This window comes from Eptesicus fuscus, chromosome 6, assembly GCF_027574615.1.
Source record: "Eptesicus fuscus isolate TK198812 chromosome 6, DD_ASM_mEF_20220401, whole genome shotgun sequence".
In the NCBI taxonomy this organism is placed as follows: domain Eukaryota; kingdom Metazoa; phylum Chordata; class Mammalia; order Chiroptera; family Vespertilionidae; genus Eptesicus; species Eptesicus fuscus.
Genome location: NC_072478.1, coordinates 98609537 through 98633431, shown reverse-complemented (window position 1 = coordinate 98633431; position 23895 = coordinate 98609537). Strand labels below are relative to the sequence as shown.

Below are 23895 nucleotides of genomic sequence, written 5' to 3'. Positions count from 1 at the left end.
ACACACAAAAAAACAAAAAACACAACAAAAACCCGTGAGTCACATTTATGTGGTAGCCCCCACATAAATGTGACTCACATGCTTTTCTCTTCACTCATTCTTAAATAATCAGTTGGTGACATAACACAGCAATGAAGTTCAAAATAATTATTAAACAAGTAAAGATATTTCAGAATTAACATTTAATAAAGAAATATTTCAAAAATAAAAGAAAAACTGAATAGTCAATGTTACAGATATCCATGTACTTACCAGTTAGATATAAGTGATATTAACATATTGCCAAATAAGTTATTTCTTTCTTGAAACAAATCTTTAGGAAAAATCCCAATATAAAAAGTCCACCCTTTGTACAATCCCTATGATCTCCCAAACCTCCAGAGCTTAACTGAGTATTTAACTAACAATCAAAGATGAAGAGGTTCTATTTCTAAGTTTATTAGAATGTAGACTTCTGAATACACAAGTTGAAAAAGATGAGTCTATACCACAACCATACTTTTCATCCCTTTCTTCTTCCCTCACTCTCTCCCTCCTTTCTTTTCTTTTCCCCTCTTCCCTCTCCCTATCCTTCCCTTTCTTCCTTTTTTTTTTCATTTTCTTTCTCTTTCTTTTTAAAGGAGCTCTTGGTTTTATATTTTTATTCCACATTAAAATGTTATTTGCTTTGACTTTGTTATTCATTTTTCATTCAGAGTGACTTTAGAAAATATATGAAAACAATTTGATCTAATTCTTTCTGTTCAAAGAAGATGATTCTAAATATCTATTACATATTCAAAAGTGAAGTGTACCATTTAAGTCATCAGTAAAAATACCATGGCTTTTGATTTTACATGACTGGTCATAATATCACAAATGCTTTCTTCTTTTATAATGTCAAATGCATATATATATATTTAAAGAAACAAGTAAATGATGCTAAAATATCAAAATACAAATTACTTCATGATCGACTCCAGTCTATGACCTTTTGCACCTGAACTTGAATATGAGTCACATTCAGCTGCTGAGCTTAATAATGCCCTGGCATGTTAAACACTACCTTTGCCACACCAGATGAAAAGACAAAAACAAACTATACAAAGAGATCAGACTCACAATTCTAAGACAGGAATGCATCCAGAGTTTCTGTGGCACACTGGCCGTGATCCACTCAACAATGCGGCACAGTGCGGTGGCCGCATGCAGAAAACACAGGCCTCCGAGTGTCAGGGACAAGTAGCACAGTTCTGTGCAGCACGGCTACAGCATGCATGCCATTCCCCCTGACAGACTCGATGTGTCTAATGTATCTGAGACATGAGCCCCGAGACTTCCGACCCAAGTTTTACACAATGTACTCTGCACACTTCAAACGTAAGAAACAAATATGATAGGACTTACCCTGACCTTCCTTCCCGTAATTCCTCTTGCCTTCATTCACTCTTTAGTTCTAAATAAAGAAAAAGCAAGAAGCACTTATTATTTGTGTATCCACCAGTTACATCTTTTAATCCAGAATACAATTCAAAAAGTAACTGCTGAATGGCAGCTTTGCTTTTTTTTCAGTCTTTGACAATTTCTTGAAACTTGGTTCTTTTTAAACTACTTTATTGAGGTATGAACGACACACAAAATATATACATATTTAATGTATACAACTGGATGAGTTTAGATATTAAGTAGCAATGTGAAACCATCACCACAATCTATGTCATAAGCATATCTGTCGCTCCAAAAGCTTCCTCTGAACAGTGTTTGAATATTTGCTATCAACAGCCATCCACTGCACCTGTCATAGACCAAAGTAAATCAGTACACATCTGTTCAGGAAACCTACACTATCCCTATTTCTTCCGCATCCATTTGTCTTTAGATTTTGAATTAAATGCAGTTTTGGCTCTATATTTCATTCTGGAATTTTATCACATCTATTTAATTATACTGGGAAAGACAATACGTGAACACGTTTTCCCTTTCCTGTTATTTATTTAAGTCAAGCCTCCTCTCCCATTTATTTTGATTTCTTTAATTGTCTCAATTAAATGTGTGTATATTAAATTAAAACAAACAATCAGGCAACCAAATTCAGTATGTGCTAAGAAAAGTGGCATAGTGGAAATTTCACACATTGAGTATCCATTCCCATCTTTTAAAATGAAGGGAAGAGGGGGGATTCAAAGGAGAAATAGCTGAGTGAATGATTAGGTCCTAAATAATTCATTTTTAAGAATTTAAGCAAGTTTGCATCGTGACAAGATGCTGGCTAGTGTCAGTGGGGTGATCACATTGTAAGGTATGAAGATTTCATAACATACATAAAGGATTCTACATATAATAATAGAAGAGTAAAGTCTGTGCTACAGGTATTCACAACTGTAAACCTACTTTTGTCCCATTCCTTTATTTTACACCTGCCACTATTAGCACTATGATAATATTTTATACCAACTCTAATAAACATGTAAGTTTTCTTTAAAAAAAAGTTAAGAAAAGAGCCCTGGCCAATTGGCTCTGTGGTTAGAGCATCAGCCCAGTCAAGGGCATGTAACTTAGTTGCAGGTTGCATTCCCTGTTGGGGCATATGAGGGAGGCAACTGATTGATGTGTTTCTCACACATCTATGTTTCTCTTTCTTTCTGTCTCTCCACTCTCTCTAAAAAAAAAAATCAATGTTCAATGGAAAAAATATCCTCATGTGAGGACTAAAAAAAGTTAAGAAAATAATTCAAGCATGTTTATTTGATAGATTCTATTCATTTGAAACACTTTTACAATTAATAAATGAGAGAAAAGTGGCTTGATAATTTCTGAGAAAAAAGTAAAGACTGAGGTTTGTTAAAGCTTGGAAGTCACCTCTTTTCTAATTGCAATTTTGTTGTTGAAGTCAAAATCCAACACCCCCCTGGGGCCCCACGGCTATGAGAGTAACAAGTCATGGCTAGGCAAAGACACTAGCTCTTTAGCTCCTGGGCAAAACTCACAATACAACCGCCACAAATAAGGAGTTGGCACAGCCACATCCTTCTATCTCACGCTGACAGGAAAAAATAATTAAAGCTGCACCAACAACTGTATTTCAGATGAAAACGCATTTACATGACATACTGGATTCCGAGGCAATTAGGGTTTTTCATTCAGAACAGCTTGTTACTTTGAGTGGTACCCACAGTCCTTCGTAATTAAAGGTGTCATCTCATCCCCTGACCCTCAGTGAGGAAAGTGAGAATTCACCTCAAGTTTCTTTGGGATTACAGTTCTCTAATCATTTTGAAACAGAGGGTGACCAGCTTAGCCACCTCCCCACTCTGAAACACAAGCAGCACATCCTGGAAAGAGCTTCTGAGGAGGCAGACACCCCGCCCTTTGCGGGAATGCACCCTTTTTGTATATTCCTCCCCAGCCTGGCTGGTGCTCTTTGAGGCCACTTGGCTCTGAACTTTTACAAATGTGTGCTGTTTTATGGTAACGCAAGAAACCTCAGACTTCAAGGGAAAGAAAACGTCAAGTGATGGGGGCTTCAAACAGATGCCTCATCTTTGGAGTCCTTCAGCACAACAATTTTAAGAATGGAGGCATCATTTATTTTTCCGGATGAAACCGAATTGCTCAGCTCCCTGCTAACAGGATCCTCTGGGCAAAAAGGGTAGAGAAAGCATCATTGCAAGGAGCAGAAAGCTTCAGGATGTTTTGAACTTTAAACTGGAAGCGATAAATTAATAATCATGTTTGCCATGGCTCTTGCGCATGGGTGATAAATTGTTCTCGTTTAGTCAAAGGGACGATGGACTCAAGTGTCCCAGAGGATTAATAAAAGACTGCTGTAAGAGCCTGAAGAGCACTGGCCACCATTCTTGTTCTATTAGGAAGCCAGCAAGCCATTTGTGGGTGTCAGCGTGCCAGGTGATTCTGGCACCCCATGTTATTCTTGTCTGTTCCTAAACTCCACGGATTGGTTGCCACGTTTTCCACCTGAAAGCGGACCCTGGTGAAGACAGTTTTGTTCTTGCTACAGAACTGTGATGGAGTTCTGATCGAGCAAAAACCCTTTTTCACTTTTTTAACTTATTTTGCCCAATCATGAAGATTTATCTTTCAATCCGGCCACGTGATAGAAGAAGGCTTAACTACCCTGGGTTGCTCTGATGATGAAGGGTCGGAGCAGTGTTGTACAAAAAGAACCATCACCACAGCAATGGAGGCCCATCTGCCTCGTTAGCCAGGGATGGCGACTGCCTTCGGTGAGCGCAGTATTAAAACTGTTTTCACTCCTTCAGAGTGCGTGCTGCCCCATCATCTTCCCTGGAACAAATGAAAGGGAAGAGGCGAGAGGGGAGCTCTGGAGTGGATGGTATGCAGCAGGGGCCCCGGGCAAGCATCGTGTGTCCTCCTGTGAAAAGTATGCCGTTTATTACCACTCATTAAAATTTAATTTCATATGGCATCTCTAAAGGTCATTTTTTAAACTGCGATTTTGTAGGCAACCTCACTGACTGGTTAACTACTGTGAAGAAAACAAATGCTCATGGATTTATTGTTTTAAGCTATCATTCAAGAGGCACCTAAAACAAATTATTTCCCTCTTATAGAGCAGCAATGTTCTCCTTTCTAAGTAGTTCAGTTTACACAATATTTTCTGTTGTTTTTGTGTGTGTGTGTTCTAGTAGCACATTGGAAGCCTAATTTTTAAAAAATATATATTTTATTGATTTTTTACAGAGAGGAAGAGAGAGGGATAGAGAGTTAGAAACATCGATGAGAGAGAAACATCGATCAGCTGCCTCCTGCACACCTCCTACTGGGGATGTGCTCCAACCAAGGTACATGCCCTTGACCGGAATCCAACCTGGGACCTTTCAGTCCGCAGGCCGGCACTCTATCCACTGAGCCAAACCGGTTAGGGCTGGAAGCCTAATTATTAATGGAACATTATTATCATACAAAGGATTTAACCCTATAACTTAACTATGACAAATGTAAACTGAGACTAGAAAAAAAAAAAAGAAATAGAAATAGCACTGGAATGGAAAGTGGACTAAAACATAGCTTCTCTTTGCCTTTACTGCAATTTAAATATTTTTTCTACTGAAGTTTTTTTTTTTTTTTTTATTACAGAACCTGATTATTTCAACTTCTGCTCTAAAATGGTTTCATGTAGTTGTAAAGTTGTAATAATGTTAATAGCATAATATCCAATAAGTTAAATCCTTTATTCTCCAAATGGAAAGAGGAAAATTTTTAGTGAGCACCAATATTTCCAGGTACTGCATACACATTTTGTTCTTTAACCCTGGAAGAATACATCAACAGAGATAATGAGCCCTTTTTGGAATCAAAGAAACTGAGGCTTAAGGAACGTAAGTGTTATACTAAAACTGTGCAAGAAGATGGTGGTAAAAGAGAAAAAAACAACAACAACAGAATAATAATCCAGATCTCCCTGACTCCAATGGGTTTTCCATTACTTAGGCTATCTCCTGGAGTATGTTTATGTGCATATACATATATCTGCATAGAACAGGGGTCAGCAGACTTTTTCTGTAAAGAAAAAAATAGTAAATAGTTTCTGCTTTGCAGGGCATACAATCTCTGTAGCAATTATTCAAAGTCACTATTGCAACACGAAGCAACTTTAGACAAAATATAAAGGAATGGGCTAGTTGCATTCCAATATGAGTTTACTAACTAAAAGGTCAATGTACCAGATTTAATCAAAGAGCCACAGTTCACCCTGCCCTAGAGTGTAAACTACGTGAAGGCATATACTTCATTTTTTTCAACATTATTTAACTTAATGCCTGAAAAATAATAGTTAATGGTGATGTTAAAAAATAATGCTAGCTAATACTTATATGGAGTTTATAGTGTGCTAGTCATGTTTGTGTATAATAAGTCCCTTTTTATAATATCCCTATTAGTTAGTTAATACTTTTACCCATTTTAAGGGATAAGAAAACTGAGAAATGAATAATTAATTTGTTACAGTAACTCAACAAGTAAGTGGGAAATCCGAGATTTAGGCATAAAAGTACATAATACACATTAAGCTCTGCATAATTGATTAATTCAATAAATAAATAAATGACTAAATGAATAATTAAAAGAATGAATAAGTGAATGACTGAATTAATCAATATAGAGAGTTAATCCTGGTTATTTTAAGAATTATGTATCTTGGTCATCCAGGGGATATTTCTCTTCCAACTTGTCTAGATTTACAAAGGCAGGTTTAAAAAAGAGAGAGAGAAAAGCAAAATAAAAAATAAAATGAAAAATAAAAATCTGCTATTGGGCATATATTTATCTAAATTAAATTAATTTAATTAAATCTTAAAGAAGACTAAAATTTTTATAAGTGGGTAGGAAGAAGTCTTGTTTTTCATGAAGGAATGATGAAAGAAAAAAAAACAAAAGGAAAAAGAGATAAAAGGGATGAAGGGAGGGAGGAAGAAATAATCAATATGAGAGAAGTAAAAAATGGAGATGGGAGTAGAGAAATTTTAGTGAGAATAAAAATTGTAAGGGAATTCTTTAACTCAACAGGTATTTAATAAGGATTTAACATATGCCCTGAGCTATACCCTGTGATGCTACATTGATTAAAAAAGAGGGGAAAATCAGAATGCTGCATCCATAAGGCTTACAGGATATTAAAGAGACAACATAAAATAACATTTATTTAAAAGTAGAATCATGATTAAGTGACACAAAAAAATTAGATGAATGCTCTGAGAGTATAGCAGTGGGATTGAGGGGTCTAGGAAGGTCTTCTTGTGGGAAGAATGTTTAGGGTTTGCAGATGAGACAACAGGGGGGTGGGGCAGGAGTGGGGGGTGGGGGGTAATGGGGGAATAAGGACACATATGTAAAAAAATAAAATAAAATAAAAAAAGATTTGCAGATGAATAGGAATTATCTGGATGAAGAGTGGGGAGAACAGCATTTCAGGGAGATGACTAACAGAGGAAAAAGTTCAGAGACAGAAATGATGATGAATCCCCAGAACAGTGTAGCTGTGGATAAATGCACAGGCTGGAAAGAGATGTTGGCATGAATTTGTGGGTTAGATATAGCAGGGGAGAAATATAAATATATCAGGTGTGGATAGAGTGAGGAGGCAGGAATTCAGGGGTAAAATTTTGGACATTTTAAGGTTGAGCTTCCTGAGAAACATTCAAGTAGAGCTGTTCAGTGAACAGTGGCTCCATAAACCTGCCTGTCCGATGAGAGGCATGGGTGAGTGATCAGTGATGATGAATGCTACCATTTGGATAACATTAAGTCATGGGTGTGGAACATCACTTAGGGAAAGATCGCATGGAGAGAACAGAACTATGATATTTAGGAGTGTGACAGGGAGAGCACCTCCTCAGGAATGGTCAGAGAGGAAGAAACAAAGCGAGGAATTGGTAATTGTGTGGAAGCCAGCAGAAGACAGGCAGAAGGAGGCATGGTTAATGGTGTGAAATGTGGTCAGAGATGGTCAATGGGATGAGGACTCAGATGTGTTCTTTGGATTTTGAACATGGAAACCACTGGCGTCCTTCACAGAGCTGTTTTGGAGTCATGGGTACAGAAATAAAACAGGAGTAGTAAGGTAGCTATGATGGTACATGTGTGGCAACCTGTATTGACTCGGTTTTTTAAAAGCTTTAGGGTGAATTCAGAGTCCATAGTGCAGTATAGGACAGGAATGAAAAGACAAGGGTAGGGTCTTAATCATTAATGTTTGAATGCTGATCAGAGAATCCAGTAAGAAGGGGAGGTGAGAACAGGGAAATTAGAGTGGTTCTGTGTAAAGCTACAAAGGAAAGTGAAAGGGAGGAATGTGTGAGAGAGTGAGAACACGAGGCTTAAGAAAGATGCCAGAGTAAGTAAATGGAACTGAGTTGGGGTTGGGATAAACAAGAAAACCTATAATTCAAGTGCCTTATATGGTTGTGTAACAAATTATACTACAGAGATTCTTTGGGAGGCCTGCGAGTGGGTCCCGTGTACTAAGAGTGGTATAGATTACACAATCTCACTTTCTCCCACTATTTATGGGTGCAGTCAATTAAGTTTAGCTACATTATTACACAGTAGGAGCAGAGCTATTGCATTTCCCATCCTGTGGGGCTGTCAGCATATAGAGTCATTTTCCAACTGTCAGGGCAGAGGATTCGGTCTCTGGATAGTGATTACAATCCTTTGCATGTTTATGTAGAAAGTCTTTCTACCCAGAGGAGAAACTATTAGAAGCACCATCAGTGAATGATTCACTGCTTCCTTTTGCATTCTTAACACAAGCATAACTAAGCTACCAGATAAATCAGAGAAGCACAGACATTCCTTAGGAATTATGTTCTTGAATGTAAATAGTCATTGATTGGTAGGAACTGGGTCTCTGCTTCTCTCTTCTCTCCAGATTTTTTTTTTTAATTTGACCCAAGTCCTGGATTTTACCTTTTATTCATTGATTTATTCCACAAAAGTATATAAACTACTTCTATTTATCAGGATCTAGGAATATTATCATAAACAAGACAAACTGCAGATTTCATACATAGGGCCTACACCCTAGTGGAGGAGAAAAGCCGTACATTGATTTTGTAGCATTCTTCACAGTTTACAATGATTTGAAACTCACAGAAACCTTGAGAGGAAAACAGAGTAGATACTATTCATCTCATTTTAAAGGTAATCTGAAAGAACATTGGGGAGATAAACCTGGAAAGCATAATGGCTCTCTGGTGTGGTCCCCCAACCAGCATCAACTGGACACTTATAAGAAATGAAAATCTGATGCTCCCAAAGTGGACTAAAAGTGTGTTTGCCAAGACCTCCAGGTGAATCTGAGGCACACTGAAGTTTGAGAAACACTGGTATGAAAGGAAGATATTGGTATGAATTAAAAGACTGGGCTTTGGGTAACTTTACCATGGGAAAATTATTTAACTTCTAGAGGTCCGGTGCGCAAAATTTGTGCATGGGGGCGGAGGGTCCCCTCAGCCCAGCCTGCACCTTCTCCAATCCAGGACCTCTCGGGGGATGTCTGACAGCCGGTTTAGGCCTGATCCTAACTGCTCACCTACCTGCCTGCCTGATCGCACCTAACTGCCCCCCCTGCTGGCCTGGTCACCCCCAAATGCCCCCCTGCAGGCATAGTCACTCCCAAATGCCCCCCACCCTGCCTGCCTGGTCACCCCTTACTGTACCCCCTGTGGGCGTGGTCGCCCTCAACTGCTCCCCCGCCAACCTGGTCACCCCTCACTAACCCCCCTGCTGGCCTGGTTGTCCCACACAGCCTGCTGCTCGGTCGTTTGGTCACCCCTCACTAACCCCCCTGCCAGCCTGGTCACCCCACACAGCCTGTTTGGTCGTCCGTTCAGTTGTTTTGGATGCGATGGTAGCTTAGCCTTTTATATACAGATTTGGCTTCTGTTTCCTTAAACTAAATCCTATCTTGTTTCTGCCTGTAAATAAATCTATGCCAGGGGTCATAAACTCAAATCTCTAGGAGATCATGCAAGCAGCATCAGTGAATGAGAAAGCACAGGTATCAGGGAAAACAACAATAGCATAAGTGAGCTGATGAAAGGCATCTAGGTGTTGGTTGACACACGTGAGCAGTAGAAACCATAGCAAACTTGAAGTAACAGAGCTCTATTAAACTTTTTCAATAAAAATAGAAACTTGAATTTATAAATAATCACTTAATTATTAAATATGAACAAACTCTATGTTAAAATTGTATATGTTTAAAAATGAAATTAAAAAATGAAGAGAGGAAAGAAACAGAGAGAGGTGGGGAGTAAGGGAGATAAATATTCTGAAGCTGGAGGGATACATTTGGGGAGAAACCTGTCAGAATGAACTATGCTGTTTTAGAGGTCCACATGAGAAAAGAAATATCTCTGGGGTGAAGGTCAGGAAGATAAGGGTTGTGATAGGAAGGGACAGATCAGATGGCAAGGTATAAATGGTAGACTTCCATGGTGGACTCTTGCCATGATGGTCTTGATCAAGGTCAAAGAGCTGGTAATTAGTGGAGTGGCACCCATGACTGCAAATTAAGATATCCAATTAAGACTCTGAAAAAATAGCAGAGTTGAAGTTAACAGTGCTCTCAAACTGACCGCTTAGTCTCAAGTGTCAAAGCAACAGAGTTGGCCAGCCAGGTAGGAACAGGGCTGGAAGTGTGATTAAACGACAGGTCTTAAACAGTTCAGGCAGGCACACTATTGTGTATTAAAATAACAGGGAAATGGCCTTGACTGGTTTTGGTCAGTGGTTAGAGCATTGTCTCGGTGCCAAAAGTTCATGGGTTTGATTCCAGATCAAGGGCAAGTACCTGGGTTGTGGGTTCTTACCCCACCTGGGCCAGAGCGGGCAGGGGAGGGGGGCATGTGGGAGACAACCAGTCAATGTGTTTCTCTCACATTGATGTTTCTCCCTTTCCCCCTCCCTCTCTCACCCCACACACATTCCCCCGCCCCCTTCCACACTGTATGAAAGGGCAATGGAGAAACTATATTTGGGTGAGGATTTTTTAAAAAAAAATTAAAAATAACAGGGAAATGAAAAGATTGGCTAAATGCAATAGATGGGGTATAGGAAGATAAGATTCTTTAAAAAGAGAAAAAGAGGTGCTTATTCCAGATCTAAGTAAGAAGATAATATTTAATCAGGAAGGTAAAGTTAACTAGCAAGAAGGCCACAATCAAGTCTAGGGTCATTTCTTTCTGCCCTTTAAAAATACACTGCATGATAAGTTTGTTCTTTGGCCACAGATGACAATTGCCAGAAGGTGAGGGGAGGCATGCAGATGATTCTCATCTCTCTCCAGGAAATCAGCCAATATAATAGATAAAAATTATGGCTATAATCCTCTATTTCTAATGAAAACAACAGAATGTGACAAATAGGGAATATGGATAATTTTAAAGGGATCCCTCACTACAAATGAAAATTCATGCTCTGGAATACTACTTAAGGAAACTGCCAATGTCACTTTTTCCAATGAAATGGATGACATGTTTAATAACAAAGAGAACTTGCTCCCTTCCATCCCCTTCCCCAGTCCCCAAACTATATAATACCATGATATTCCATCTATGCCAAAATTGGCAAATTTGCAAATATCGTGTGCTCATCTGTGCTTTAGAATGTCATTACCTGCAACAATTATGATAAAATTTCACATGATTTCACACTGAACTGAACCAAGATGAGAATTACCATATTTTTACAAGAAATGTTTCTTTATTAGCATGAGATTATTTTTTAAAAATCTAGTTCAGGTTCTAGTCTATGCTATTTGACTTATTTCATAGCCTTATTTAGGGCACAGGGGAAGAGGACGCTATTTTTGTGAAAACCCATGACTCCTCATGGCAGGGTTTGGAATCACATCTGAGCTACAGGTCACCACCAGCAGGCAACAGGGGAGTACAGCGAATTTGCAAAGGCTCATTTCTCTTGGCACAGTCTCCATTTTTATCTGTGGTTGGCATATTTCTGCTAATCCTTTGAGATCCAGCTCAGTGTTACCTTCTCTGGGGAACCTTCCTGAATGACTGTGGGCAGAGCTAATTGCAGTCCTCTGCCCATAGCTCTGTTGTGATGTGTTCCTCATCATTTTATAACTGTTTAAGGCTATCTTCCACTTTAGACTACGCTTTTCTCAACAGTAGTGACTTTGACACATTGATCTTCTAATCTTCATCATGTATCAGAATATCAGGCCTATAAGATTTTCATTAAATAAGCACAGATTTGAATGAATGAGTGGATGAGGGAACGAAAGTAAGAATGGATGGTAGCACCTATTTCATCACTCCAAGGCCCAAGTTCCACCTCTGTCATGTGAATGATTATGAGAGGAGGTAGTAGTCTGCCACTGAGTTTACTAGCTCATAGGTCATCTACATTAATACCAACATGTTGAAATTTCCATGCTCTACACATGCAGAGAAAAGCAGAGATGGGAAGTGTGTGAATAATGTCTATACAATGTTGGAAAAGCAGTCAAGACAGAGAATTCAATTTAAATCCCAGTATCACAGTATCACCATACCATGGGTTTCTACAACCATAATCACATTTTTCAGGAACAAATACTATCCCCTGGCTTCTAGTACCTAAATATGTAGCTGCTTTTCCACTAGAAGTACAAGAGCAGATCTAATGCATTCTTCACTTGAGAGGTATGGAAAATGACGGACGATTGCAGCTTTTATTCACATTCATCACATTTTGATAAATTAATCCTATTTTATAGTAAATTTACCTTTCTTGGGGTAAGGATGGTAAGTGAGGAACATATTCTCTTGCAAAACAGTCTTGTATCTTGTTCTTATACTTCAAAATGCATTTTTAACCTCATGCCCATTGTCTCTTCTGTTAAACTTGGAATAAAGAAGAGGAATGAAGAGGCCCAGGTTCGATTCCAGTCAAGGGCATATGACTGGGTTTCAGGATCGATCCCCAGTAGGGGGCAGGGGCATGCAGGAGGCAGCCGATTGATCAATGATTCTCTCTTATCACTGATGTTTCTATCTCTCTCTCACTCTCCCATCCTCTCTGAAATAAATAAAAAATATTTAAAATATAAAAATAATAATATTTTTCAAGACAATGTTCATATTTTTGCCCCATCTGTGTGTATACATATGTATACAAATATTTATACCAATATAAAATGGTAAATGACTGAGACACTAGAAAATGGCACACAATTTGAGCCAAAGGGTGAGTAATTGTAGGTCTGTGTCATTGTGTCATTTCATGTGAGAGAAAAATAAAAAAATAAAAAATGCTTGAAAACAAAAAACAAAAAATGTTGCCGATAAATGCTCAGCAATTGCAGAAGGGTCCTTGCTTCATAGGCATTTTCTATTATTGTTTTTACCTCTAAGTAGAATATGTGTTCTGTGTATGTACAAGTTGATGTCTCAGTTTTGCTCTCTGGCCTTCGTTTGGACCTGGCCATTGATGTTGCTGTCAGATGCTCTTGGGCTGTGTCTCAAGAGAAGATGAGAAATACCAAACTAGGTACCTGCAAAGGTGTACAGAGCTTGGAAGTGAACAGCCCATTTCTGATTTTCAAGACTGAAACTTTGAAGTAATCACATGTACCCTGTTCTACATCACTCATGCCACAGGCTAAGGGAGATTTACGAAAACCATGCAAAAGATAATGCTCTTGATGTGAAACAAAAGGAAGTCTTTATTTTTGTCTGTTGGAATTTCCTAGATTTACTACCTTTCCGTTTCATTATAGACACATTTCAGTGATTAGTGGTCAGGGCCAGTCACATTTACTTCCTGTAGCATGTTCTGATGCTTTCTCTAAAGACAAGTCCAGTCTTCTGTTGGGAGACAATTTTGTTTATGTGGCTAATTTCTTAATTTCCCTACCCCTACTCTCTGTCTTTATTGCAAAGTATCACTTGAAACTCAGTGTTTTTTTTTTGTTTTTTGTTTTTGTTTTTTTGCTGTTGTTTGTTTTTAAGACTTTAACTGTCCTGCTGCTCAATTTCCAGCTGAAGTTATAATCTTCTGTTTGGGATACTACAGTTGATTACTCTAGAAATGACTGTAATAATATTCATTATCTACCATTTGTTGGAAGGGTGGAAGAAAACTGTGATTAAATAAAAATTGGCTTGGATTTTGCTTCAGACTTCACCACATTACTTTAAGGGCTTAATCAAAATTTTGCTGGTGATGTTCCTAAATATTTTACTCCATCCATAGCGTGGTCAGTACAAATGTGGTAGACTGAGTTATTGACTCCATTACTTACCACTGACAGAATTCACACCCTTTTGGAACTTGGCAGTTCTTTCCTCTGGAAACGAAGTGTACATTTGCAATTGGACACTAGGTTCAACCTGTAACTTGCTTTGACCAATAAGGCTTGCAATGTGCTTGTCTGGGCTTGTCTTAATGAACATCTGCCCTCTTCCTCAAAAGAACCCACTTCAGCCCTAGCCGGTTTGGCTCAGTGAGTAGAGTGTCAGCCTGTAGACTGAAGGGTCCTGGGCTCAATTCTGGTCAAGGGCATGTGAAGCAGGAATTTTGGGGGAACATAGGCAGGCTTAGGGATTTTTTTTAGAATTGGGGTCCATGGAAAAAGCAAGGGGCTGCAGACTGGGAGAAGGTACATTTCCATAACACAAGGAAGCCAGGTGCAGTTACATTTCCATAAGACAAGGAGGCAGCAACAGGTATATTTATATAAGACAAGGGAACTGGAAGTAGCCAAGAAAGGTCGATATTTACAAAATAAAAAGAAGAAAGCCCAAAGGGAATAGGAAAACAATAAGGAAGTGGGGGGGGGGGGAGATGTGAGGTTGACCTTTGAGCTCAGGAGTTACTATAGTAACCAGTCTAAGGGAACAGTGACCAATCAGAGGGGATATCAGCCTATATAAACCATGGAAACAGGACTTCTGTGGGACTCTTCCCCCTCCCTTCATGGGAGTCTGTATTTGTTCTTCAATAAATCTCCATCTTTGGTATACCACTTTCTGTCCATGGATTCATTCTTCCCTTCCAGCAGACAAAGAATCTGGGTTCCAGTCCAAAAATTCGGTACCACATGTACCTCAGTTGCAGGCTCCTCTCTGGCCCTGGCCTGCCCAGGGCATGTGCAGGAGGCAACCATTCGATGTGTTTCTCTCACATCAATATTTCTCTCTGTCTTTCCCTCTCTCTTCCACTCTCCCTAAAAATCAATGGGAAAAATATCCTCAGGTGAGGATTAAAAAAAAAGAAAAAAGAACCCACTCTATTAAGCACACTGGCCCAAGGAAAATGGGAATTACAGACACTGGGGCTTGTCCCAATCTATAAAGCCAATTCTTTGCCTCCCCACAAACAAGTAAGAGAGAATAGGTGGTTGCTGTTGTAAATCACTGAGCATTGGGAATGTTTATTATGCAATAATAGCTGACAAATACAATTACCAATTTTTGACTAGGAAGAGAAAAATTTATTATCAATTTCAGTCATATCATCAATGGATATTTATACAGTACTCATTGTGAATAGAAATAGACATTCCAGGGAGCCATAAATAAAACAGAAATTTTGGATACTGTTCTAAAAGATTCTGGTAGAAGAACATGACATTCATCTAATTCATTATTTTAATAGCATTTATTAAGAGCCGCAGTGCCTAAAGCCTAAAAGAACAAAAATGAACAAGAGAAAAGAAATATATCTGGGGGTGAAGGTCAGGAAGGTAAAGCTCCCAGGGAAGTATATACAAAGATAATAAATTTTTATCCTTTAGTTTTAAGAAATATATGCTTCATTCCCCTTTTTCTCTCTTCTCTACATTTTATATTTTTCTTCTAAAAAACATATTTATTATATAATTATTTAAATTGTTTAGAAAAATGCCTCCATATCTTTTGCAGATATTAATCAAGACAGTCTCAATAATTCAGAAAATTTATCTACTGCTTTTTTGATAATTTTTTCAAATTTATTTCTCTTTCTCAGCTTAACAATCTCAGCTTAACTTAGATTAATCTAAGTTTATTTGTCAGCTATTTGAAGTCTTTTAAAACTATACTAAGCTTCATTTATACTGACCTTGGAACAAATAACTTTTCATTACACTTATTGCTACTTATTGTTTTCTTTAAACATTTCAAAATTTGTTTGATTTATTTCAGATTTTGTTTGAAAACTCTGAATGCATTGTTTTTATTACAGAAAACATGCCTTATTATATCTGGTATCTCACACAAGCCCATGTAAAGCTGTGACTCCAATAATATTCACAGGTTATGCCCATGAAATGGAAAATTACATTACAATTTTCACTTATATTTTATTAAAGAAATTTCCAAGTACTATATATTGACAATCTAAATAATTGAGACCAGATAAAGAGAGGAGAAATTATTATTGACAAGAAGAAGGTTGAGTTGAATAAATATAGTATTAGACAGTGGCCTCCAAGAGACTCTGAGAACTGTGTATTGATTATTGATAGATCCCTGAGTCAATAATCTGATCAGTTCTAAGGGCTTCTCTGAAAATAACACTTAAATAATTTATCTCAATGGTCCAGAAAGAAGCTGTTCCAATTGTTTTTGCATTTATGCTTTTGTGTTTATATATCTGTGTCCATGGAAGGTAACATGATCAGGAAGGAAAGAAGAAAGAAAATAAGGTAGGAATGAAGAAAGGTTGACAGGAGATCACAAACCACAAGATCAAGAAGTCACTGGCCAGTAGGATTTTTTTTACAATGAGCAGTGGTATCTAAGGGCAGCTCATCTTGTATAATCCTGCATTCAGTGAAAGAAATCCTGGCTAAAAAACCACTGGTCTCTGGGCATCATTTGGTTTATTGGATATCGAGAAGTGATAACACATCATCTGAAAATCAAATAGCATCAGAAACTATGGACTCTTTCTTTACTTATGTAATGCCCAGTGTTCAGAATCCCCAAAAACCCCCCACGAAGGAGCCAAGACCCGCTGTAACTGCAAGAGAACCTTTATTCGTGCTAGCAAGAGCTCTCATCTCCAGCGCTCACCGGGGACAAAGAGAGCTTATCTCGCCAACACAAAGGCTTTAAGGGGGTTTCGAGTAGTGGGCAGGGAGAGTGTTTATGACTCCCATGATTGGTCAGGGGTAGGGTGAGGGGTCCAGTTACACAGGGGCACACTGGGCAGCTTGCCTAAAGTGGACTGAGTCCATCTCTCTACATCCCTATTGGCAGGTTCATGCAATTGTTACATTCTCGCGGTTTTCTAAGAAAAAGGAGTTATATACATAGTTACACAGGGTGGAGGGTACAGTACATTTTGTGCTGTCCTGCTCTGCCCTTTCACTTACATTACCCTATTATCATTGGATACAAAAATAGTTTTGGGCAAAGTTCTTCAGGAAACCATATTTGCAGAATTTTTTTATTGTTCTGCAATTAGGAAATGAAATACGTTTGAAGGGAAATATTTAATGATAAACTTCTTGAGAAATGGGCTGCCTTTTAGGCAAGGACTTCCTGCAGGCACAAATCAAAGGTAGAGGGTAGAGGTGCCCAGTGATGATTGAGTTTTTCATAATTTTTAACTACAAGGTTTCTATCCTGAATAAAGAAATATTCCTTGTGTCAATATGGGCAGTTGTTGCTGGAAGCTAATTCCAGCATGTTAGCAGGGCTGAATCATCTGGAATGGCTGAGGGCATTTCCCCAACCCTGAAAAGGATGCATAGATGATTGCTTGCTGCCAGACAGCTTAGTGCATTTCAATCTACATGTTATTGCCTCCTAATGGCCAAACACCTGAACAGCCAAAGGCAGTTCCTCCAATCCAACAATACCTCTGTATACTAAACCTTGGCCTTTGATATGTATATCTACCTTGTTTTAGGACAATTTGTGTTAATAAAAAGCAAAGGGTCTGGAGATTCAGGAGAACTTGGTTTCTTTAGCTAAGTTTTCTCTGGCTCCCCAAAATGCCTTCCAAAATTATGTTTTGTCTCTGGACTTTTTAATCATTTACATCAGCCCTTTCTCCAGATTCCTGAACCCTTCTAGATGCTGGATTACGATCCCTGGCATTAGTTGTTCTCACCCACTTATAACCATTTCCAACATTTTACAGAATTGAAAGTCTACATGAAACATTTGGCATTCTTAGATCATCTAGTCCAGAATGCCATGGTCAATAAATATACAATTGCATCCTGATTTCCTTGTAAAACTCTGGATTAGCTCTGTTCCACACTTCCATTTCTAATATGTGCCCTCTACAGGTGGCCATGCACATCACCTGAGCCCCTAAGTGCAATGCAGGAAATGCCCAAACAAATGTCCTTTAAGCTGCAGTTTGCAAACTCTTCCTTGTTTGCTGCCTACTGTGTGTTTTTAAATAATGCACAAATCAACTTCAGTACTATGGAAATAATCAACACAAGATCAAAACCTGGAGTTTCTAGTAGAGCACAAATCAAAAGCTGTGGGAATCCAACAGCTGGAGCCTGTCTCATTATTTCTCTGTTCTTTGATGTGCTTTTCAGCCAAGTATCTTAGAGAATTACTCGCAGACATGTCTATCGACAAATTCTACTTTGCTTACATATTATAGTTTCCAACCGAGATAAATACTGTAACTGAGTTCTCATTTTCAAAATAGAACCCCTCTTTTTTTTCATCTTCTATTATGCACACAATCTTGTAAATAGCAGAAATGAAAATCAGCTGCATCTAATAAGAGACCCTACTTCGTTACCAACACTGAGATGCTAGTTTCCATTAGATCATCCATCATAGCTTTATTATGTGATCAACTGCCTAATTAATTTTGTACGGGGGTATTTAGACAGAACACTGAATGTTTCAGTGGGCTTTTGCTATAATCCTGCACCTGCGGCCTCAGAGCTTTAGATAGCCTCCTATCATAAGTCTGAACTATGCTTATAATCACTTCTGCTTCACTAGGATTCTAACAATTCAGCCCAATGATATTCAGCAATATTAATTTCAGAAACACCAGAATATTTGCATCTGTGGTTATGTTTCTTTGGACTTTAATCAGATCAAAGGCGCTGCGAGATATTAAGAGTGCTAGATACAATATTTTGTTCAGACAGTTTTAGTGGTGAAATCAGACACTGTTTTGATTTTCTGTGCTTATCTGTTAATATGAACAGATGCAATCGTGCTATTGTATAATGACTCTTGATTGCCAGCAGTATTTGATTTTTTGCAACCATTCGGCAGTGATAATTAAAGATAACGGGATAGCCTATACAGTAATAATTAAAGATAGCTTTGTGAGCTTTATCACATGAATAAATGCCATAGAGGAAAAATTTGTTCTCTGAAGTTCATTACTCAATGCATAATTTTGGAAGGCCAAGTTTAAAAAGTCTCAGAAAGAGACAGTTAGGTGCAATAGGCTTAGCTAAAGCTGAGCTGAAATTTTTATTTTTTATTGAATTTATTGGGTTGACATTGGTTAATAAAATTATATATGCTTCAGATAGACAATTCTACAATACATCATCTCTATATTGTATTATGTGTTTACCACTCAAGTCAATGGGGATGAAAGGAGACTTGAGTTTAAAACATTCAAGTGTCCTGGCATCATGCATTGAGGCTTTGTTCTTTATCTATTCTGGAAAAAAATAAACAGGAGTGTGCCTCTCACAAGACAGAAACATAGAGTCAGATAACATGAAATCTTATATTTCACATATAAGTAGGCGTTCACAAATGTTCATATAAAGACTCTTTGAATCTATCTTCAATTTGACGATAGGAAATACTAGGTGTGCAGGTTAATAATGCGGATTTTTTTTCAATAGATGGAGTTACACATATGTTGATATATATGCGATTTGATATGTATTCTATTTTGTTGTATTGACAACAAGCTTCAAAACTTCATATGTCACATTTACTGAAGGTGTTAACATCATAGATATTTTTATGCCTAAAAATGTTGAATTTCGTGCCAGAAAAAGAGCATTTGCGGGAAGTTTTAATTCATTAATTTATTTTGAAGAAAAAGTTATTGTATACTTCAGGAAGCTTATGGTGAGCATGCTCCATCTCAAGATACTTGTGAACACTGGTTTAAATGCTTTAAAAGTGATAATTTTGATGTGAAAGACAAAGAACATCCAGGTCAACTGAAAAAGTATGAAGACCAACAATTACAAGCATTATTGGATGAAGATGTCTGTCAAATTCAAAAACAACTTGCAGAAAGATTAAACGTTGCTCAGCAAACAATTTCCAATTGTTTACAAGCAATGGGAAAGATTTTAAAGGAAGGAAAATGGGTGCCACATCAACTGAATGAAAGACAAATGAAAAACTGAAAAGTCATCAGTAAAATGTTGCTTCAATGGCACGAAAGAATGTCTGTTTTGCATCGAATCATGACTGGTGATGAAAAGTGGATTTATTTTGAGAATCCCAAATGCACAAAATCATGTGTTGATCCAGGTCAACCATCCACATTGACTGCAAGACCAAATCCCTTTGAAAAGAAGACAATTCTCTGCATTTGTTGGGATCAGGAAGGTGTGGTGTATTATGAGCTTCTAAAACCAGGTGAAACCATTAATACTGATCGATACTGACAACAAATAATCAATTTGAACCACACTTTGATCATGAAACGGCCAGAATGTGCCAGAAGACACAGCAAAGTAATTTTGCTTCATGATGATGAACCATCACACACTTTAAAACCAGCTAAAGACACTTTAAAAGATCTTGCCTGGGAAGTATTAACCCACCCACTGTATTCACCAGACCTTGCTCCTTCAGATTACCACTTGTTCCGATCAATGGCACACACACTTTCTAAGCAGCACTTCAAAACATACAAAGAAGTGGAAAATTGGGTCTCTGAATGGTTTGCCTCAAAACAAGAAAAGTTCTATTGGGACGGCAGCCACAAATTACATGAAAAATGGGAGAAATGTGTAGCTAGTGATGGACATTACTTTGAATAAAGCACTTCTGATGTTACCCTTGAAATTATTGTGTTTTCTTTAATTACAAAATCCAGCATTATTAACCGGTACACCTAGTAAAAGCTCTTAAAACCCTGCCTTTATGTACACTATGGAATCTAGGCAATAATTCAGGTTGCTGGCTACCCCTTGCCCATTAAAACTCCTGGGACTGAAGCAGAACCAAAAAATATATTAATTACTTTTTTTGATTAATTGAAAAGATGACAATGGCTTGCTAACAAAAAAGGCAATCCTTAAAGCAAGGTGGTCACTGGTCCAGTTGAGGACACTGGCCTCCGGGAATGCATGGCTTATAAATGTAGGGAAGCCACAGAAAGTACAAAATCACAATTAAATTCAAATTTCAGATTTAAAAAATAAACGGAATCTAAAGAACAAAATGAATTGACCATTTTGGTTGGGGGGATAAGAAGAGATAAACCAAAGAACTTATATACTTATATGCGTAGCCCATGGACCCGGGCAACAGGGTGGTGAAGACCTGGGGGGGGGGGTGGGAGGTGGGTATGGACTGGGAGGAGGTGGATAGAGGGGGGAGGGGAGAATGGGAGATATCTGTAATAGGACCAACAACAAAAATATACTAGTATATTAAACAAATAAAATAAATGTTTTAGTATAAATATGTCCCATGAAATATTTGGGATATATTTCTACTATAAAATCGTTTGGTGTGTACCTAAAATTCAGATTTATCTCCTGCATTTGTATTTGCAAAATCTGGCAACCCTTTAAAAACATCTCTACTCTCTGATAACGAGGCTCCAAGAACCTGCTGTGGTTTCTAAGGGATACTTAATGGGGGGATAAAATGTTAGAATAATAGCTGAAGGAAGCCCTGCAAAGGGCAAAGGAAGACTTGATGGGTGGGAATTAGCAACCTCAGTGCTAGCCAGTAAGTTTCCTGGGCAGGGAACCTACCTCTCCTCAGGCCAAGTGTACCTGTGCTTTCCCCTCTCTGGGTGCCCCTGGAGGATGATGCTGTTGAATGAAACAGGGAAATGGGTGGTATGTTACCTTAAGTGCTTTTAATCAGAAGCCTGCTACACTTGTACAAAGAGAGAGTATACGGTTTTCACCGCCTTTTAAAGGATGGAAAAGAAGTCAAGATCCCCTATTTGACCACAGCTTTACCAATCTGGAAGAGTGTACACCTTTTGCAGTTTCTCTTAGGGTGGGAATTGCATCTCCACCCTAATTAGATTCTGGATTCAAGGGAGACACTTTCCTCTGAATTAAAGAAGTGATACAAGTTAATTATTTCTCTATGTGGTCTCTCAAGTTTTCTGATAAGCCAAAGTAAAAACATGGAAAAAAATATATAAAGGGTAATACATTTGTTAATAGACATAATGTACACTATACAGAAGCTGTGAGTCAAGGGAGGAGGGACTTTAAGGAAGGTCAAGACTTCTCCTCCCAAATATGTATGTCAAGAATTTAAAATCATCTCTAAGTGAGTGGTGCTAAAGAGCCTGACTCAGAATACTAAAATAATTAGCCTTCCACTTACTAGCTACATGAACTTGAGGAAATTATTTTCCCACTTCAGGCTATAGTGTCCAGTTCTATAAAACGGGTGTATTAGCAGAACCACCATGGGGACTCACAGTGAACGACAGATGAGATGAGGCAGAGTGCATAGCACAGTTCCTAGCATGTAGTAGCTACTTGAATTAAAATAAACAATTTTCCTTATTTATATGGCTTAGTTATGCCTCACAGTTCACACTTCAAAATGTATCCTCAGAGCGTAATTTTGTAAAGAATTGGAGAAACATCTTTAACCATCAAGTAGCCCTGGAGAAAGCCGAAAGTGAGAAATTCCAACAACCTTTGCCTAGTGAAATTTTCAGCATAAGGAAAAGCCTGGTGGATAAAAGTATATTCTATGAATCTTAGAATTTTGCCACGTTAGGTTTCTGACATAATAAGCATTTAATTGATAATGAAGATTTCCACAGGTTTCAGTTGAGTCTAGCACTTATTTTGAATATACAAATTTGGTCCGATGCCATTGCTATACTAGGTGATAGTGAGTGGGATGTGACTAGGTCATGATTACTTACACACTGTTCTAAATGGGTGAAACAAGGTGAACACAACCAAACCAGCTGACCCAAGCTTTGGAAAAATACACAAAACACGTACTCCTCAAACATCACCAGCTACTAACATTCCCTGTCTCTGTTACAATCCTTATCTGGTGTTATATTTTTCCTTCTGCCATAAGAGAACTGTGCCACCCCCCCCCCCCACCTGCCCCCTGCCAAACAAGCAGTAAGACGCTTTTTTAAAAAAAAAAAAATATATATATATTATTTTATTGATTTTTTACAGAGAGGAAGGGAGACGGATAGAGTTAGAAACATCGATGAGAGAGAAATATCGATCAGCTGCCTCCTGCACGCCCCCTACTGGGGATGTGCCCACAACCAAGGTACATGCCCTTGACTGGAATTGAACCCGGGACCCTTCAGTCTGCAGGCCGACACTTTATCCACTGAGCCAAACAGGTTAGGGCAAGTAGCAACACTCTGATTCTCATTTCCACAAGCAAACTTCAGGAGGTTTGTGGGTGTGTTGTTGTGTGTTTATTTGTTTGTTTGTTTTTAAGTAAACTATCACATTTATTATATTACTTACAGTATGGGGTAAAAAAAGGTTTACAGTTGTCCACATAGAAATTAATACAATAATTAATAATATAAGAATAAACTGTGTTTTACCTACTCACAACTATAAACCTACTTTTGCTCCACCTGTATATATTTCTTAACCATATAACATGTGTAAAACTATTAAATAAAACAATTTTTATTAGGTTCCTATCTTTTGAATGTCAAGAATAGTCATTAAAAATAATGTGAATAATCAAGTTTTTGAGTGTTGTGCCCTAACCTCATTTTCCCCATGAGCCCCCTGGTTTTTATTGTGTGATTCTGCACAGTAAGGGGATTTTTATAAATGAACATAGTGCATTAGAGCAGAACTGTACAGGGAAGGTACAAATCTCTCAATATTGAATTAAGTTTATGATTAGAGGGGGGAAAAGGACAAATTAATCCTTTTTCATTTCTGGAGTTTAATTTGTACCACAAACATTTAATTCATTGTCCAATCTATGACTTGTATATTTATTCAAGATTAGAGAATGTAAGTATAGAGTAGAAGGTTAGTGGTAAGCTTTCCCTGTTAATAGTTTGACACCTAATTTTTAATAATGAGTTGAATCTTGCTTAACATAAATCGTAGCTTGCTGTCTAAAAGTTTTGATGGACATTTAAGAAGCTGAATCAATTATATGTAGGTATTTATAACCAGTAAACAAGTTCATGTAGCCGGTAAGTGGAAGGCTAATATACTGGGGAATCATGAGTGGAAGGTTATAAATATCATGT

The 23895-nt window shown here is 37.9% G+C and overlaps 1 long non-coding RNA gene across 2 annotated transcripts in view; it reads right to left on the bottom strand.

The window, feature by feature from the left end:
• Positions 1–1411: 1411 nt before the first annotated feature.
• Positions 1412–23895, bottom strand: part of LOC129149516 (uncharacterized) — a 1442660-nt gene continuing 1420176 nt past the window's right edge. For both annotated transcript variants that reach the window (XR_008556439.1, XR_008556438.1), the window contains exon 9: positions 1412–1435. This is a non-coding gene — a long non-coding RNA (uncharacterized LOC129149516). The remainder of the gene's footprint in view (positions 1436–23895) is intronic.